We start from the raw sequence: 18,845 nt of genomic DNA on the forward strand, positions 1-18,845 counted from the left end.
CTCTAAAAACTTTGGGTTTTCTCCCTTGATATTTAAATTCCGGGCCAGATGTCCAATCTCCTGGTAAGTCAAGGTTGAAGTCTCCACATAAAATAAGAGGCAAAGGCCAATGTACCAGTTCGTTAGAGATACTTATTACAGTTTCGGTGTCGTCACCCAAATTCCCATAGACTGTGCATAATGTTGCTGTATTAAGTCTGTTATTATAGTTACACTCCGTAATAGCCCATCTCCCAAGATTATCTGAGCGTGAGCGATTAAATTGCAAGCCCCCTCCTTTAGCTAAAATGGCTACACCCTTGGTGTTCCCTGAGTAGAGGCGATAATTAGTTGGAACCCTAAGGATTTTAATAGATGTTCTTGACTTCTCTCTATATGTGTCTCTTGTAAACAGACTATATTGGCCTCCATCTCGTGCAGGCCTTCTGCCACCCTTTGTCTTTTTTTGAGGTCATTAAGACCACAAATATTTATAGATACTATTCTTAATCTAGCCATTCTTTTTTAAAAGCTCTTCCGTGGCTATTTTCAAGTCAGTGTATTTCTTTAAAGGCATAGTAATCACCTCATTACATTTTTTTTGCCGCTTTTCTCTTTTTAAAACCTTCCAATTGAATTCTCTGGTAGCTATCTTCCCTTGGTCTTCCACCCCCTCCCTTCCCTCTTCCCCACCCACTTACCCCCCCCTTACCGCCCTATGAGGCATCCTGGGTTCTGGGTCACCCAGAAGTGGGCGGCTGTGTGGTCCGAGCACCTATGCTTGCCCCTGGCCTGATATTTTACATCCTAGATGTGTCATCTACATGACAATTTGTAATCACTTGTCAGCTCTTTCGTTTGTTATAATATTAATAACCATTGCCAAATATTCAAGTCATATTCAATCAATATTGGTCTATTATCCAGTTCACACCCTTAACCCCATCTCCATAGTATGGCAAAAAGCTCTTGAAAGTGTTCATTTCATTTTTTTTTTTAGCCAGTTTACAAACATCACCAAATGTTCATATCATATTTGATCTATAGTAAATTGTTTTTTTTTGTTTTTTTTGTTTTTTTTTGGTTCCCAACCTTGGCCCCCTTCCAGTTCCATTTATTTGCCCTTACTTTGTTTCGCTCTCTCTGTCAGCTCCTTAAGGTAGGTCTCAGCCTGGATTTCGCTTATGAAGCTTCTCGTTGATCCTTTGTAGATTATCTTTAGACGAGCCGGATTTTGCAGAAAAACTGTCGCTCCCAGTTTTTCAAAGGGGGCGAAAAGTTGTCGCATTCGCCATCGGCGTTCAACAGTTGCGTGTGCAAAATCCGGTCTCGCGAAGAACTTAAAACCCTTGTATTCTCTTTTTGCCGTAGGTCTAGCCAAGTCGTATATACTATCACGTACTTGAAAGTTTCCAAAATTGACTAAAAGCGCTCTGGGATATAGAGGTGGTTTATCTGAGCGTTTCGGTAATGACAAAGGGAAACGATGTGCTCGGCAGACTTCTCTGTCCATATCCCAAGAGTTGAGTTCCGAGAAGGATGATTTTAAAAGGTTGGACATGAAGCCTTTTGGGTCGCTTCCTTCTGCGCCCTCAGGAATCCCAAGAAATCGAAGATTATTTCTTCTTGCACGATTTTCTTGGTCTTTAACCTTTGCCATTAAGTCCTTAATTGTTCTTTCATGCTCATTCGCCTGTGTTTGAAGCTTACCAACGTCCAACTCCAGATTTTCCGCCCGGACTTCTACAGAGCACATTCAGTCGGAGATCTCCAAACAGGTGTTACCCACTTTATTAATAGCACCTTCCAGTTTTTGGATAGCAGCATGGTTCCTTTGGCTATCTTTTTTTACATCTTGGTGAAAAGCTTTTATTGAGTTAAAAACTTCACTCAGTGAGGGCTCTCTATGCCTCATCCTCTCGTCTTCTTCCGGGGTGTCAAGAGTGTTCTTATTCCCTTCAGGTTCCATATTTGATTTTTGATGGGGGCTTTTGCGTTGCAGTTTGGTTCTCCCTACGATTTGCTCTGGATTGCTCCCAGGGTCTGTAGTTTCATCGTGGATTATTTTTGAATGTCTCTTATGTCTACTTCTTTTTTTTCAAGTTTTTTTCTGGGTGTGTTGTCATGTATGGAGTCATTTTTTATTCCACTATCCGTTGGAGAAAATACCTTCAAAAGATGTTCCGCCAGTTTGGGACCCTCGCTCAGTTCGCTCTCTTCGCTGGATTCGCTGGAGATAGAGATCCCAGTCTCATAGATCTCAGACTCGGAACCATCGAAGGCCACAGCTGCTGCAGGCCCTTCAATATCTAGGCTCGTGTTCAAGACTGAATCCAGATTGGGGCCCAAGATGCTCTCTTCCCTCACATCGGCCCGCTCTAGGTGCGCAGCCTGGTCTGCGACGGTGGTGGCCCCATTTTGCTCGCCATGTTGATCCATTGTGTTTAGTGCTATATCGTTGGTAGAGCAGATGCGTGATCTATCTTTAATTGCTGGGCTAAATATGTTTGAAATTCTTGGTTGGGAATCTATCAAATGACCGGATGTTTTGGCCGCCGCTTTTAGGTTCTTAATTGTTTGTAATCTTTTTGCCTTTTTTGCCAAGAGTTCTAGATTTTCGGCGCTTTCTGATTCCTTTTCCACCTCTCTCACTTTCTCTTTCTCCTTTCCTTTCCTTTTCATCTTTTCGACTTCTTTATGGAGTTTCCTTTCCGACTCAGTGTCTCTACCTCTCCCATCTTGTTTATTAGCTCTTATATTGCCATCATGATTTTCCTCATTGAATTCCATTGCCTTGTACCCTCTGGTTTCAGGTCGTCTCTGTGTTTCTTTTGTTTTCTGAAGTCCTTGTATATTTTGAGTCTCTTTGATATTTCCCCTGCCATCTGAGTTCTCCGGCCTCTCTTGGGTTTCTTGTTTCTCATGTTTCTCTTGCGCTCCCTGGGTCTGGGTCTGGGTTTGGGTTGGGTGTGTTACATAATGTAGGCCTGATGAGACCGATGCATCTAAAGTGTCTTTCTCCATGACGGCATTCAATTCAACCGGCCCATCGGACCCCCCAGCAGCTTCATTTCCAACACCCATTAGACCATTGCGACTAGTGGACCCTGTCTTTACTTTATTTCCAGCCATAGCCGATGCCTGTACAGAGCCAAGTGCCTGTGACAACAATAGCTTTGGGGATCGATTTAATTGCTTTGGTTTTGTCGATAATCGTGTTGATAATAGTGTTTGTAGAGTTTGTACCTTACGGCCTTTAGCTCTTGCTCTTACTTTAGCTCTTACTTTAGCAGTTGCCCAAGCAGATGGTGGAATATATGAAATAGCTGCAGATAATGTTTCTTGTGGGGTCCTGATCTCTATTTTGATTTTAGTAGCTGCGTTTATAGCTGTGTTTATAGCTGCCCATACTGCTCTAACCGCGCCAGCTCCAGCCAGCTCCAGCACCGGTTCCAGCTCCAGCTCCAGCCCCGCCAGCTGCTCTGGATGGTCTTGATGGTCTTAAGGCCCTAGTGCCAGCTCTTTTTTTTTTTTTTTTTCAAAGATTTAGTGGTTGTATTTTATATATTTATATATTTAAGGTGAAAGTCTAGATAATCCAGATAGTTTGTAATGGACTGTAAGGACTGTGGTCAAATAGCCATGTACGTTCTTTTTATCCTTTTTGTCCTTTTTCTTTTTTCTCCCCCGTGAATAGCACAACCAAGTCACCTAGTCACCTGTTCGCACCTAGACAATCCTAGTCCCTTTTTTATTCCTATTAGATTTTAGGCTTTTCGATTCCTTCAGGGTTTTCAGCTTTTCAGCTTAGTTCAGATATTGCAATGTCTTTGCCGGTTCTCTTGAACTCAGTCTTGAGTTTCTTTAAATGAAAACAAACTGCAGACATATGAACTCCAGTGTTTGTCTCTTCCATGGAGCTTGAAACAAGTACAGCTTCCTGTTTGGGGCCAGCGTCCTTCTTTTGGCAGCGCAATTCTGCAGCTACTTTTAAAAACATTTGTTGCCGCTCCATCCACCCCCTGTCCATTGTGTTGCTCCCCTCCTCTTCCCACTGTCCATGCTTTTGCCTCAGCCTCCTTCCTCAACTCCTCCTGCATGTTGCTTGCTTGCTGCTGTCACCTTGAATACAAACCTTGCTAGGTAGAGAGCAACACATGGGCACCCCACTATTGCCCAGCTAGCATCAGCAAACTTGAACTTAGACGAGTCCATAATTTGTACCCACTGTTGATTGGCATGGACTTACATTTTGGGAATTTAGGGGCAGCCGTTGCTACCCCTGCCTTGCCCTTTGGTACCAGTGGCACTGTTCTTGCTACTCTTGGTCTCATAGCTCAAGATGGCTGCAGCAGGAGTATAAAGTAAGTAGCAATCTGAGAATTCTGTTTACATTCGGTATTTTCCACTCCTCGCCCTTCTTTTAACTCCTTAGCTGCTAAATGAAAGCTGTTTAGGGGCTAGGCGTTGGACAAATGGCCAGAAAAGTGTTGGAATTTGAGGACAAATTGGCTGTAGTGTATAAAAATGTATGCCCATGTGTGGAGACTCAGAGAAAGCTGGGCGACTAAAGAAGGCTCAGTATTGCTCAAGCCGAATGCCTGGTGCAGGTCTAGACCTCCATGGGTGATAGTACAGCCAAACCCTGCCCTTTTTGCACCTCCCTGGTGCAGTTTTGCAAAGAAAGAGCAGCCTCCTGTTGAATAGGAGATGTAGTTTTTTCTTGGTGGGCTTCTAACCATTTTGCAAATATGTATTTTCTGTTTTGTTCTTGCCACTTCTCTGAGTGACTCATGCTCCGTTAGCCCACCATATTTCTTCAACGATTTCTTATTTATTTATTTTAGCGTTTTATAGAGCGCGAACTTGACCGGTGAGGGTATGCGCTTTACATGGTATACAAGGTCTACAAACCAACATAATGCAGAGAAATAATAACCCATCTTACCCTTACTCCCACATGTAGATGGTTACACTCATAGTTAGAAACAGTAAAAACAGCGGCCCTTAAAATCTTTGCGGGATAATTGATGATCAGGGGAGGAGGCAATAGTCTTAGCTACTTTCGGGAGTGATAGGCTTAGATTCGACAGGCAAAATGTGGTGGGTGAGGGCAGGGATTAAACGAGAAATTTACCCATGAGGAAGGTTTTGGCCTCCTTCTTGAAGCGTGCGAGAGAAGGGATACAAAGATCATCTATCATGTGATTTCCATACAGTGGGCTCTATTGACAAAGATGCATTTGTTTCTTCATTCAATTTTATCATGTCTGCCAGGAACGGGAACAGAAATAGGATGCCACTGGGTAAACCATATGACTGCCCAGGAACATGCACGGAAACCTGTGTATTGTGCAACTATCAATATAGATTCCGGGGAATGTTTGTGAATCCCAGAAAGTAGTAAACCTACAGTTGCACAGAGGAGTAAATCTATGAGTGTAGATGTACTACTTTCCTTCTGAATCAGGCAGAATGTGAGTAATGACCAGAGTGTGCTTTCTGAGCTCTTGAAATATAGCTCAGGGAGACAATGTGTTTAAAGTTACCAGTGTTTGGGATCTGAGAGTTTCGTTATAATCCCGCCTTTGGTAATAGACCAGACGTTGTGTGAATCTGGGCAAACTGCTACATCTTGGTTGTAAGCTTGTGAAATCCAATTCAATTTGTAATATGCGAACCGAAAGTCAAAATGTGTAGATTCCCATCCGATGTATATATTCTTCTCCCTACCACCCCAACCCCCCTTACAGTAATTAGATTTTTTTCACGTACAGCATTAGGTTAATCTCAAAGGACATCAAGCAAAAATTGAGAAATAACACCTAAGAGCTAAAATGAAGATTACAAACAAAATAAAAAGGTCTTTAATACTTTTCTGGAATTGAGAAGTCTGTTGGTTGACCTTAGTTAAACAAGGAGCCTGTTCCAGGGTTTGCACCTTGGATGCTGAGCTAACCTTCTCCAGTGCGAATTTGATTTGAATTAGGGATTGGGGGTATAGATGTCCTATAATAAAAGTGTTCTTGAAAAAAGACACGGTCGATACCATAAAACACTTTATACTCCATGCAGTAGTTGACCCTCTGTCGTACAAGTAACCCATGCAGAGCTTTCCGGGGATCAAAGACATGATCAAATCTCTACAGCTGTGCCACTCTCTGGACCACAAAATGAGAACCTTCTGAAGCTTAGAAAGGACGGACTCATGGAGACCCAAAAAACGGTTCTTGTAGTAATCCATCGGAGAGAGTCCACAGGCCAAGACAATTTTGGCCTGAGCCCAGGAGACAGATATTGTAGGATTCTAGCCAGATATTTTGGACAACAGATGCAGAAACAGAAGATCACATTAGTTTGCTACTTTAACTTGAGGTCCATCTCCAGGACAACTGCCAGGAATGAATTTTACCTATGCTGGGGGTCCAGCATGAACACTCAAAGGGGATGGATTGAGTTATAACATTTGTTTTCACATTGGCCCACCCTAGAAAGTTTGTTTAGGTAAACCAATGACAGCGCAAGCCAGATGCACAGCTCTAGATCAACTCGAGGTCCTCGAACCTAAAATGAGCCGAGCAGTCATGTGTCTTCTGCCTGCCACCCAAACTGCACCTGATGTGCAATGGAATTAAAGACAAAGCATTAACCTTTAATGTAAACCTAAGAAAGAGATACCCATCTAATGGTTGAATTGCATAATGTGAAACTAGAAAACCAAAGATCAATCCTCTTCTTTCCCGCTTGATCAAATAGTGTCATCCTAGACAATTATTTTATTTCACCGATCCTACTTTTTCTTCATTATCAGATTTGGGAGCACTTTGTAATACATGAGTTCAGGATGTGAACTGTACAAAATGATCTTGTATGTTTCATTTAAAAGAATGTAATGCTGCTTGATGGAGCAATAACAAGCTAAGCCATATGGCGGGTGCAATTGACAACAGACTTGCCTCTTGGTTCGCTAATGACATTGACGTCAAGACTGGGGGAGTAGGAAGGGCATGAATGCGTGTATGTTCATGATTAAAAACTATCCATAAATAACTGCCTCTCAATGTAGTGATATATTCTGATGTACCAAAGTTGAAAAGTGGAAAGTTGCTAGGCCGCCTTTCTGTTAGTAACCTTGATGAGGGCAGGCAAGAGGATACGACAAGATGCTCTGTTGCTTCAAAGCTGGGTTGATGCGGTATAGATATCACTATATACAGATGCAACTATGTGCAAACCGCTGAGATGTAGGTTGTGAAATGGCCCCCAGATAGCCAAAGTGTATTGCCTACATTTCTGAGGAGGTGGATATAATGCTAGAAACTGAAGTGTGAAGAGGTGGAGATAGGACTGTCTTTTCAATTTCTATGTGACCTTTTTAGCAAGGGAGTACTGATTAGTCCTTCCTGAGCACTGCATTTCGTTACTGTTGGGGGAATAAGAGTGAGTCAGCAGAGACAGTTGCTAGTGAAAGGGAAGTTTCTGGGGAGGGCATGGATCCTTCGTCTTCCATTGAGTGGCCATCCTGAAAGTCCTATGAGCTCCTGGTGCAGAGCTTAACACTTATTGTGCTCACTTGGGTACTCTTGGAGTCCCCATCACCGCTGTGAGGAGCCATCACTTTGCACAAATAACCTGTCTGTGCTGCCAAGGAAAAATGAACTATGAAAAGAAACCAGGCATTCTGTTTTTCAAACCCAGTGTACCCACATTCCTTGTTTGAAGATCAAACTTAAAAGTGGGTCCCAAACTTTCCAGCTTTGTTGCCGTTTGAGCGGCTTCTCTGTTTGAGGAGAAAGGACAACTGTTGTGTTTCAGGACCCTTGTTGCTGATAGCCAGTCTCCTGAAAGTGAGGGGATATATCAAAATGCCTATGCATACACACAAAAAGTTTCTTTTACAGTCGTGTCTCCGTTTAGTGACACCATTGAAAACGCCAAGGACAACAAAACATAATAATGCAATTTCTTGGTGTTTGTTGATGTGATTTCAGATTTTATTCCACCACCAGCCGACATGTGTTTCGTCACGTGCGAACAGGATAATCGCGACTCCTCAGGGCTATGGTGCAGAAATCAAAAGATACAAGGTCGCTCCACTGGTGATACTTCCGCCCCAGCGGGGCTTGTGACCAATACTAAGCAGTATCTTCAAAAGAAAAAGAAGTATGAGCGCGACTCTCCTCGGAGATCGCACTGGAGACGTGTCGCTCCTGTGCAATACGCCCGGGATGGAACACGGCGACCCGGGAAGAAACGGATCAACTACACTACTCGTCTGATCCAAGACACGCAATTCCGGAGTTATCCACTCCAGGCTTTGTTTCGCCACACATCCCGGGCGTATTGCACAGGAGCGACACGTCTCCAGTGCGATCTCCGAGGAGAGTCACGCTCATACTTCTTTACGCAACGAGGATACATTCCGTTGGGAACACATATCCACGGGACATAGTGTCACAATTAGTTTTCTTTCGAAGATACTGCTTAGTATTGGTCACGAGCCACGCTGGGGCGGAAGTATCACCAGTGGACCGACCTTGTATCTTTTGATTTCTGCACCATAGCCCTGAGGAGTAGCGATTATACTGTTCGCACGCGACGAAACACGTGTCGGCTGGTTGTGGAATAAAATCTGAAATCACATCAACAAACACCAAGAAATTGCATTATTATGTTTTGTTGTCCTTGGCGTTTTCAATGGTGTCACTAAACGGAGACACGACTGTAAAAGAAACTTTTTGTGTGTGCGCATAGGCATTTTTATATATTATGTTTTTGTGTATGTTAGTTAATTCTAGCACACGATTGGAGCGGTGATAGGGTCTTCCGCTCGCCAGTTGCACCACTCCCACTTCCTACAGCTACTACAAGCTTTGCGCACTCTGTAGGCAGAGCGCCCGAAAGAATCTGTGTATTAAAAACCCTTTCCGAGTATATCTAATTAAAGTGAGGGGACATCAGCTAGTTTTTGAACATCTTCCTCGAAGAAGTAGCAGGTATGCCGGCCTGTTCAGTAGGGAGAGGCGTGTCCCACAGTAGTGGGCCTGCCCATGGAGGAGAACCCAGCTGCTGAGCCTGGTGTTCGGTTTGGCTCAGAAGGAGCATATGAAACGCGAGTGAGTGTCAAGAAAATCGGTGAAGTCCAGGGTCTCTCCTTCTCCGTTTCCTACCACTGAGTTAGTCTGACATAGTAGATAACATGCCAGTCTTGCCAGTGTCAATCGCAAAGTGAAGACTGACTGATTCATAGACCACCACGGGGAAAGACACATATATCCTTTGCGGACTCTGCTTTCATTGTACTTCTGCAATTACACCAGGGACATAGACTGAAGGATAAAGATCCTTCTACACTAGCGGCTGAAGAACACTACTAGAGGTTTCTTCGTGAAGCTGCTGTTGTGCCAGCCAGCAGACTGTGGAGAGAAGTTGGTGGAGTTACCCAAAGGAATCCTGGTCAGCACGACAGCCTTCCAACCACAAACGCATGCTTGGTAACCCTGAGTGATCACCAGTTCAGGTAATTCCATATGCCTGAGAGACAGTGACTGTGAACTGGGATTGCTGGGACAATTTATTGAACATTGCTATCTACGTAGAAGAACTGAATATGAGGGCCCACCTGTGTTTACTGCAGGAATGGCATAGATGAACACCCACCTCCTCAGCCCAACTATGTCAAAGCCAAAGAGAGAAGGTGGGGAAGGAGGCAAACAAAACAAGGGAAGAGAGAAGGGCTAGACGTCCGCTGGGTCTTCTGAGAGGGTCTGCTACAATCCTAAAAAGGAAAACATAATGTAAGCACTAAGTATGGGTAAGACAGGATATATATATGGTCCTTCCTAGTTCCTAAGAGATACCTTAGATAGGAGATGCCATTATGTGTGAGGAAACCACTTCCCAGGGATGATAGAACACCTCTACTTTCCAGAAGGAGGGACACAGGTCAATAGGCAATAGGACTGCGGCATTAAGCAAGAAAACCAAGAAAAGAAATAAGGTACAGACCTTGGTGAGAATCACCGCATAAATAGTAAGCCCCAAAAATGAAACAAACAATAATTCCCGTTACTCCTGTGGGTAAGGAAACAACAAAAAACTAATTTCCCTTATCAGGAGGAGACATGGGACAAAAGACAGAAAAAAGGCAAAAAAGGCAGGTGGCAAAACTATATCATTCGTACTAGCGAAGAGCAATGTTACTTCGCAGTTCTAATTATGCTTTCTTACCTTACAGAGATCTGAGAACAGAAGGACCTCATGAAATGTGCAAGAGAACATGGAACCATCAGATAAGTGCTATTCCAACATAAACATAATGTGAAAATGCCCAAGAAACATAGAAACCGTGATGCTTTAAAACCCCTTGCCTAATTCTATATTTTGCAGAATCAGGACGTTAAGGGGTTAAGCCCAACAAGAGCTCTGGAGCTACAAAGTATCCTGACAACCAGGAGCAGTCAGCAAACAGCCTCGGAAGAACACTCAAGGACCCATAAGCAGAGGAACACAACAGGAGTCAGCAACACGAAGAATCACAGACGACAAGAACTGGAGGACAAGCCTAAGTAACAGGTAAGCAGGGAAATTCTGAAAAGCGGTGGGAGGCCTGGCGGGATCCGAACTGGATCGCAAATCACTTTACCAGCGTGGATTCCGTCCTTATATACTTCAAACGCCGCCCCCAGTTGCTGTCAGGGAATGGCGGGCTGGCCTCTTGGCTTCGCTCTCAAGGGCGGGTGCCATTGGGGGCGGCATTAGCCATGGCACCTGACAGTACACCCCTCCAAACTCCCACCCAACCGGTTTGGGTTTGAACGGATAACGGCGATGGAACAAGTGAACCAAACGGGGAGCATGGACATTAGATGACGGTTCCCATGAACGCTCATCAGGCCCGTAACCCTTCCAGTGAATCAGGTATTGCAACCGACGACGCACCCTATGGGAGTACACAAAATAGGCCACCACATACTCAGGACCATCATCCACCAACACAGGGGAAAGTTGTACAGGAACAACAGTGCCAGGGGTGACTGGCTTCAACAACGACACATGAAAGGCTGGATGTAAACGCAAATAGCCAGGCAAGGCAAGTTTCAGAGCAACCAGGTTCACCTCTTTAGAAACAACATATTGACCAATAGCGCGGGCCTTAATCTGGATGTTCCGGGTGGACAACCACACCCTGTCTCCTATAGCATAAGCAGGCGGAGGTCGACTATGTCGATCCGCTCGTTCTTTGTACTTCCTCTTGTCCTCGTCTAAAGATTTTTTTGCGGAAGCATGAATATCCTGGAGACGGAATACCACCTCATGAGCAGCCGGAGAAGTAGAAGGCGTTAAAGGCGAAACCAGAGCACAGCGAGGGTGAAACCCATAGTTACAGATAAAAGGGAGAAACCCCAATAGAAACATGTTCACTGTTATAATATGCAAACTCTGCAGTCCATAAAACCGAGTCCCAATCCTTCGCTCCTTGTAAGAGGTGACACCTCAAATATTGTTCAATACACTGGTTGACCCTTTCTGTCTGACCGGTCTGGGGGTGATGTGCCGTAGAGAGACCTACATCTCTCTCCATCATGCTATTCAACCCTTTCCAAAAACGGGAAACAAATTTAGGGCCCCTGTCTGATACAATGACGGAGGGTAAGCCACGAAGATGTACTATTTGTTGGAGAAACACACAGGCCAGTACCTAGGATGTAGGCAGTTTCTTCAGGGGTATGAAATGGGACATCTTGGAGAACATGTCAATGATGACAAGTATGACAGTATGCCCTAGCTTAGTAGGAGGCAGTTCTACAATGAAGTACATAGTAATGGAATGCCATGGGGTAGGAGGAGTAGGAAGAGGAGTCAAGAGACCAACAGGCACTTGGTGGGTACTTTTGCTTTGAGCACGGAGTTAACAACCTTAAACGTACAACTGGGCATCTTGATTCATAGATGGCCACCAGAAATGCCTCTTAAGCAGAGCAAGGTTTTTTTATATCCTGGGTGGTCTGCTGAGGCGTGTGTATGACCCCAATCCAGTGCTTGTGGTTGAAGAGACTGAGTAGGGAGAACTAAACCGCCTTGAATAAAAACTAAGTTGTTACTTCTGACCCTGTCATGTTTGGTTTCGAGGTTCCTATGAGTTGTGTGCAAGAGCTACCTCTTTCATAAAAGATTCTTCTGAGAAGGTACCCCAACACACGATCAAGGTTCAGGATACAAGGTGGGGCTTGTGTGCTCAGCTCATCTGGGAAGTCATAGCCAAACCAGGATAGGGGATCAGCCTTGCCGTGTTTAGTGCCAGCCTGGAACTGAATGACATAGTCAGTCACTAAAAAAATGGGTCCATCTCATTTGTCTCATAGATAAGGCCTTAGCAGCCTTCAAGAATTGCAGATTTCTATGATCGGTGATGACTGTTACGGTGTGCAAGGCTCCAAGCAGGTACTGACGCCATTCTTCCAAAGCTCTCTTTATAGCCAATAGCTCTCTATCCCCCACAGAGTAGTTTACTTCAGCAGGTGTTAGCTTATGGTAATAGTATGCCACAGGATGAAGTTGTTCTGTCTGTATGTCTCTCTGAGACAGCACTCCTCCTATAGCAACTTGGGAGGCGTCTGCTTCCAGTAGAAAAGGCTGTGAAGTGTCAGGATGCGATAAAACAGGGGCTGTAACAAAGGCCTATTTTAAACAAGTAAAAACCTTTTCAGCATCTGGAGTCCAATGGAACAATATCCCCTTTTTAGGTTTCGACCTGGCGAAAAGCTGCGCCGCGCAGCTTTTCGGCACAGGTCGAAATCTTTTGAGTTACACTGTGTGCTTTAGTTCAGCCTCTCTCTTCCATTGGCTAGCTCCATAAATGGAGGCTAGCCATTGGAAGAGAGAACTGTCCGTCATTTCCCGAGGCGATTGGTGGGCGTTCCCGACGATTCTTTCCCTCTCTGCAACGTCATGAAGACGTGGGCACTGTGGGCGTGGACTTTTTTTTTTTACACCGGTTTGTGTTCATTGTTGTTTTGTTCCCTGTCCCGCTGACTGTTTTCTGCCCGCCCCCCCTCCCGCTGTCCGTGTGCCCGCCCGCCCCCCCTCCCGCTGGCTGTTTTCTGCCCGCCCGCCCCCCTCCCGCTGGCTGTTTTCTGCCCGCCCCCCCTCCCGCTGTCCGTGTAGCCACCCGCCCCCCCTCCCGCTGTCCGTGTGCCCGCCCGCCCCCACCCTCCCGCTGTCCGATGTGCCCGTAAGGTGCTTGTTCTTCCACGTGAGCACTGTTGGTGATGTTTATGTGAGGTGTAGAATGTGTGTCAGAAAGACACTACGAGATCACATGATGACAGACGTGGTGCAAGAGAAGTCGCAGATTACAATCGGAATGAACAGCAAACAGCCTCGGTATGCACACAATATCTGCTGTTTTGATCGTCAGGTTGGCGCTGCCATCATGAATCTAGAGGCAAGGCCGTGTCTTTCCTCACCCCAGGGCATATTGTATGTAGCCAGAAGGGGAGAACATCACCAATGCGACCAGGGAAACTCCGGTTCTCACGGGAGTTACCGAAAGAAGTATAGTCGTTGCGAAAGCACCCCACGTACTGAGGGATTCCCGGCGCACCGTGCAGGCCTGGAATGCAGTCAGTCCAGCTTTCCGACATGAGAGAGGCGGTCCGTCGTGTCTTATGAAATGAGTGTTAGGGTGTGGAGGGAGTTGAAAGTTTGTTTCCTGTGTTGCCACTCAGCAATGGCAGCGATTCCACAGTTGCGGGGTGGGGGTCCAAACGGGGACAAGGGCAAATGCGCGCTGGGACACCGACCCCATCTGGGTCCCCTCGTCCCGCCCCCCCTCCCGCTGTCCGTGTGCCCGCCCCCCCCCTCCCGCTGTCCGTGTCACACTGTACAACACCACTAGGGAAGCATGTCTCCTCCACACTGCCAAGAGGCCTGCGAATGGATGTGCGTCCGTGTCAACTGGCCTCCTGCAGGGCAGACAGTCAGGGTGCAGATGACTCCTGGATGGACACTCTTGTCACGTAAGTTTGTGCACCAAGAAGACATTCTGTTTCACAGCGTGGTGCACTCTGGACGGAAAGATAGCTCAGCAGCCTGCGTGCCTGCTGCAGAGAGCTGTGCGGACCCTCATAGTGTCACGGTAAAGTACCAGCGGCAGACTCACCACTACAAATCCCAAAGGACAGTTTTGTGACCAGGATTAGCTCCTCCCAGAGTCACAAGTATGGAATCATTTCAGTTTATGAGGACACTGTGATCAAATGATTGCAAATTACAGAAAGCCTCGATGATCCGCAGGTGTTGACTCAGCAATGTGTGACGTAGAGCAGTGCCCTCCTGACCCCAGGGTATTTAAACTCCTTGTAGCAGTGGAAGCCGGAAGAAGTGTTAGCTTCACAGATAAAAAACATTGCCACACATTTCCAGCGAAGTTAAGAAGATTACTTTTTTGATTCAGGCACATGAGAAAAGTGTTTCCCTTTCTTCCTTGAAAGGTGAGAGGGTGCAGGAACGTCAGCATATAAATAGAGTATTACAGCTCCTAACTTCCGTATCCGACAGCTCACCTGTAGCCCGGGAGGGGAAATAACTTCAAAAGGCCTTTGTTGAAAGGAGTCGTAATTAAGGATGCAATTTTTAAAAAAGTTCCTTAAGGAGGGAGGGAGCAATCGATCCATGCTCTCGGGGAGAGCTAAACACAGGAAGAGGCATGACGCATGCATGGACAAAGGGGAGTAAGGTAGGAGAGCCATGAAGGAGCCAGCAAATGGGAAGTCTATGGGCGGCTATTGGCTTTGTAAATGACAATGCCATTTATTTATGTTGTCAAAGCCAACACATAAATAAAAAGGTTGTCATTTACAATGCCAATAGCTCTAACTTTTCCAAAGGCGAAACCGTTGCATTGTAAATGCTTGTTTAAGAGTTTAGTGATGGGGACTGTAAGAGCTGCAAATCCTTGTATAAAAAATCACCTATAAAAATTGGTGAAGCACAGGAAGCTCTGCACTTCTGTTACTGAATGAGGAGAGGGCCATTTTGTGATGGCAGCAACTTTTTGGGGGTCCATAGACACCCCCTTTTTTGACAAGACAAAGCCTAAGAAGGTGACTTCAGGAACATGAAATTCACACTTGTCCAGTTTTGTGTACAGGTGGTTATCTCTGAGATGGGTTAGGACACTCTTCACATGTCTGACATGTTCTATCACCGACGAAGAGTAGATCAGGATATCGTCAATGTAAGCGATGGCGTTTATGTCTAAGGTCTCCCTTAAAATATCATCAATAAAGAATTGAAAGGTGGCGGGGGCTTTACACAGCCCAAAGGGCATCACTAAATACTCATACAGCCCACATTTTGTTCGGAAGGCCGTCTTCATCTCCAGCTCTTACTCGAACCAAGTGATATGCCCCTCTCAGATCTAACTTAGTGAATATAGAGGCCGATTTCACTTGGTCAAGCAGGGGTTGTATAAGAGGCAATGGAGACTGATTATTCATGGTCATGCCTTTAAGAGCTCTGTAGTTGATCCTACACCTAAGACCCCCTTCCCGTTTATGTATAAAAAAAGAAGGGAGGATGCTACAGATCGAGAGGGACAAACAAATCCCTTTTGCAGCATGGCATCCAAATATTCCCTCAAATACGTGTTTTCTTTTTCCGTCAAGGCATATATACGACTACACAGGATTTTGTCACCAGGTACTGAGTCTATATGACAGTTATACGACCGATGGGGTGGCAGAGTAGATGCTTTTTCTTTGTCAAACACATCCTTGAACTCCTCATAAGTCAGGTAATGCAGGTGCTGTACAATCAGTGCTACTAGCCACGTGTTGCATTGTTGTAGAAGACTCAAGGCAAAAGTTCATACAATACTCGGAAGCAAAATCAATGGTATGGTTTTCCCAGTTGATGTCAGGGTTGTGTTTCATCAACCACGGAAGACCGAGGATTGCCTGGAACTGTTGGAGGAAATGATATCAAAACTAATAGTTTCATGGTGTTGCTTTAAGAATAGTACGTCTAACTCTATGGTGGCATGAGTAATAGGCCCAGACTTCATATGACTTCCGTCAATGGTCTTAACAATGTCTATGGTGCTCTTCGGGTTTGTAGGGATACCCATGTTCTCGGCCTAGGCTGAATCAATAAAGTTTCCAGTGGCACCGGAGTCAAATATGAGTTGCACGGCAATCCTTTGGTCACACCAACTGAGCTGAGCAGAGAGAAAAAAGTGTTGTAGAGAATAAGAAGTAGGTCCTAACCCTACCAAGTGGGAGACCGGTAAACCTTTCCCACCTGAGCGATCCGTCTCCACCATGCTCAGGCGAATCAGTTTCCCGACTCCATACGTTTTTGGGGTTTAACTCTGCAATCCCTCAGAAAGTGCCCTGATTTGACACAGTAAAGACACAGATTGTTGGTCCGCTGTCTCTGCCTCTCTTCCTGACTCAGGAGCCCCTTAATACTGCCTATTTGCATGGGTTCTGGATCCCCAACTGGCTTCTTCATATCTGGTTTCCTTTCTCTAACACAAAGATACTTGGACTGTATGCGTCCTTTCTCTCTCTTTCTCTCATGTAAGCGGTGATCCAATGTTACGACCAAATCAATTAAAGCATCACAGGTTTGAGGAGAGTCGCCCACTTGTGCCAGCATATCCTTTAACTCATCTCTTAAGCCTTTATAGAAAAGAGCACTATGTTTGGCTTCAGGCCAACCAGCTTCGGCCACCAATCTGTTGAAACAGGAGACGTGACCCTTGCTTAAGGTTCAACAACTCAGGGGCATATTATCAAGGACCGGTGTTAGAATTATCGCTGTTTTATCGGCAGGAAACTGCCGATAAAATGGCGATAATGGGCTTGATAATACGCCCTTGCTAATTCCCATAGAAGCCCATGTTCTGATGTTAACATGGGCTTCTATGGGAATTAACAAGGGCGTATTATCAAGCCCATTATCGCCGTTTTATCGGCAGTTTCCTGCTGATAAAGCGGCGATAATTCTAACACTGGTCCTTGATAATATGCCCCTCGGTGTCTACAGACTGCATAAAGGAATGTCTGTCAGATAAACGTCTTAACTCCTCCTTGAAGGCTTGGTAATCATATAATAGAGGATAATTTCTATCCACTTAAGGATTTGACCATGTGGCAGCTGTTCTGCCCAGGTACAATAAAACAAAAGTTACCTTGGATTGTTCGGTGGGGAAACAGGAGGCCTTGCACATAAAATACAATTGACACATTGATGAATGTGGCAAACTTGTCTGGATCACCCATAAATCGTTCTGGAGGGCTAAAGGGATAGAAGAAGGTGTAGTGATTTGATATACTGGAGGAGTAGTGCTCAGAGGGCGATGAGGCGAAAGAGGTAGCATGAGAACCTGATGACTGATCAGAAGGGGGCACAGCCCGAGAGGCCTGCTGTAGGGAATCAACTCTAAGATTCTCTATCATACCGGCCAGATCTGCAAATGTTATTGGATGTTCCTCCATGACGCCCGGGCAGCAAAGTAAATGTGGACTTCGCGTTCTGTGAGGGCTCACCTGTGTTCACTGCAGTGACGGCATGGATGAACACGACGCTAGACCCCAACTTCCCTCACCCACCTGCCTAGCCCAACTATGTCAAAGCCGTAGAGGGAAGGTGGGGAAGTAGGGAAACAAAACAAGGGAAGAGAGAAGGGGTAGACGTCCGCTGGGTCTTCTGAGAGGGTCTGCTACAATCCTAAAAAGAAAAACATAACATGAGTACTAAGCATGGGTAAGACAGGATATATATATGGTCCTTCCTAGTTCCTAAGGGACACCTTAGATAGGAGATGTCATTATGTGCGAGGAAACCACTTCCCAGGGATGATAGAACACCTCTACTGTCTAGAAGGAGGGACACAGGTCAATAGGCAATAGGAATGCGGCAGTAAGCAAGAACACCAAGAAAAGAAATAAGGTACAGACCACGGTGAGAATCACCGTAGAAATAGTAAGCTCCAAAAATGAAACAAACAATAATTCCCGTTACTCCTGTAGGCAGGGAAAAACCAAAAAACTAATTTCCCTAATCAGGAGGGGACACAGGACAAAAGACAAAAAAAAGGCAAAAAAGACAGGGGGCAAAACTATATAATTGGTACTAGCGAAGAGCAATGGTACTTCGCAGTTCTAATTATGCTTTCTTACTTTACAGAGATCTGAGAACAGAAAGACCTCATGAAATGTGCAGGAGAACATGGAACCATCAGATAAGTGCTATTCCAACATAAACCTAATGTGCAAATGCCCAAAGAAACAAAGAAACCGTAATGCTTTAAAACCCCTTGCCTAATTCTATCTTTTTGCAGAATCAGGACGTTAAGGGGTTAAGCCCAACAAGAATTCTGGAGGTACAAAGTATCCTGAAACAGGTAAGCTGGGAAAATACAAAAAGCGGTGGGAGGCCTGGCGGGATCCGAACTGAACACGAAGCGCGTTACCAGCGTGGATCCCGTCCTTTTATGCTTCAAACGGCGCTCCCAGCTGCCGTCAGGGAACGGCGGTCGCGTAGGGTGACCAACTGGCAAGGGTGCAAATTCAGGACAGTGAGTGTAAAAATTCAGGACAAAGGGTCAAAATTCAGGACAGAAATTCAGGACAGAAGGTCAAAATTCAGGACAAAAAATTTGGGACAAAAAGTACGTTTTACAGACACATCAGAGAAGGTCGCGCAATGGTATATAATTCAGATGAGGATGAACTCCAGAATGGCATTATCAGCCCATGGATTCCGACTGAAGGAGAGAAAAGCTGTGTGAACTAGTGTGAACTTCTGTCTGGACGAGCACTCACTATGCCAGGGGAGGGATACAAAAGAGGACA

The sequence above is a fragment of the Lissotriton helveticus genome, chromosome 1_1 (assembly GCF_964261635.1).
Source record: "Lissotriton helveticus chromosome 1_1, aLisHel1.1, whole genome shotgun sequence".
NCBI classification, from domain to species: domain Eukaryota; kingdom Metazoa; phylum Chordata; class Amphibia; order Caudata; family Salamandridae; genus Lissotriton; species Lissotriton helveticus.